Genomic DNA, 1,558 nt, shown 5'->3' with positions numbered 1-1,558 from the left:
TCAGACGATAGCAGTGAAATGGAGAAAGAGCAGGAAGACTGCATCCTTGAGGGGCTGTGTTCTATTACTCTGTGGGCCCTGCAGCCATTTTATAAAGGCTGAGGGAGAGCACCTCGGAGCCTTCCTGGCCACCAGTTTGCCTTCAGTAGTTACCTGAGCATTTAGTCTAAAAAGGAGGCCAGGTAGCCCCTGAGGAATTATAGAAGCAAGCTATGTAAGAGTTGAAACGAGAAAAACCTGGGGAATAAATACAAAAGCATGTGTTCTCAAGGGCAAGCCCTACGAGGAATGCCACCTCAGCAGAACTCTGGTAACTAGGCCAGGCAGAGAACAGTCTTCTTAGTTTAAATGATTCTTGCAAAAATCTTCCCTATCTCTTTCCTAATCTTCAGTTCAAACATATAGAAAAAAAAAATTAAGTATAAATTTGGGAAACAGACTCAAATTCAACAAATTTTATATTACATATTCATGGAGGCTTTGGCTGCAATTCCTTCAACTGGTAAATTTTTAATCCTCATGCTGATATTGACAGGTAATTGATGTTTTATTTTCAGCTTGATAATTCATCTTAGCTTCAGTATAATTTAGACCATGCAATCATAATGCTCTGGTTTTTCTTCAGATTGTATAAATCTTTCGCTTTTTACTAAAGATTTCCGTGGATAGACTATGCAATAATATAACTCTAATAATAAATAGTTTCAAATTGTATTTTAATTTTTCATATTTACATTTTTTCCAAGAATCACTAGTTAAATATTCTTTTAATTGCTTAGATTTACGAACATGATATTATGTGTCAGTTGATGGGAAACAGCTCGTCAAGCTTGACCTCTGCTTTAGGTTTTGTGCTAATTAATAAAAAATAGACTGCAGCTCCTCCTGCTAATGACCTCATCAACAGTGGGTATATTTTCAAGATGGAAGAAATAAAAAGTGCATCCTAATTATGTATTTCAGTCTAAATTTCTTCATCAACTAGCATGGTTAGGCTCTGAAGACAGATTGCCTGGGTTCATAGCTTAATGATAATAATTCACATTTATTGAACAGTTGTTAATGCCAGGCACTATGTGAAACACTTTATAAATGAATCATGCAATTAAGCTATCACAACAATGTTGGGGTAGGTACTATTACTATCTTTATTTTGTAGATAAACAGATTGAATCTTAGAAAGGCTAGCAAACTTGTTCGAAGTAATACATTTAGCAAATGGCAGAGCAGATTTCAAACCCAGCATTCTGGCTCTGGAGTCTATGCTCTGAATCAGAAGATGGCACATAGTAATCTATTGATAAATATTAATTTCTATCTACTTTTATAGATTTTGAAATGTTTTTTTAAGCAAGTTTTTTTTTTTTTTCCTTCAAACCTTTTTAATGAAAAAAGGTTTAATGAAATAAGATGTTACAGATACGGTTGCAGTTCTATTTTGTGTCTATCTGGACTTATTATTTTTCTTCTTCAGTACAAAAGTCACATTATGTTAAACATGCTGATTTTTTTCCCAGACTAATTTATTACTATTTGGCTATAGATGTATATGACCATC

At 34.0% G+C, this 1,558-nt stretch overlaps 1 pseudogene; it reads left to right on the top strand.

Moving 5' to 3' along the window:
- The first annotated feature begins 616 nt into the window (after positions 1-616).
- Positions 617-670, top strand: LOC118609454 (annotated as a pseudogene).
- Positions 671-1,558: the final 888 nt, after the last annotated feature.

The sequence above is a fragment of the Rousettus aegyptiacus genome, unplaced genomic scaffold (assembly GCF_014176215.1).
Source record: "Rousettus aegyptiacus isolate mRouAeg1 unplaced genomic scaffold, mRouAeg1.p scaffold_m13_p_11, whole genome shotgun sequence".
In the NCBI taxonomy this organism is placed as follows: domain Eukaryota; kingdom Metazoa; phylum Chordata; class Mammalia; order Chiroptera; family Pteropodidae; genus Rousettus; species Rousettus aegyptiacus.
The sequence above is the reverse complement of the archived record's forward strand: the minus strand, read 5'-3'. Positions and strand labels throughout refer to the sequence as shown.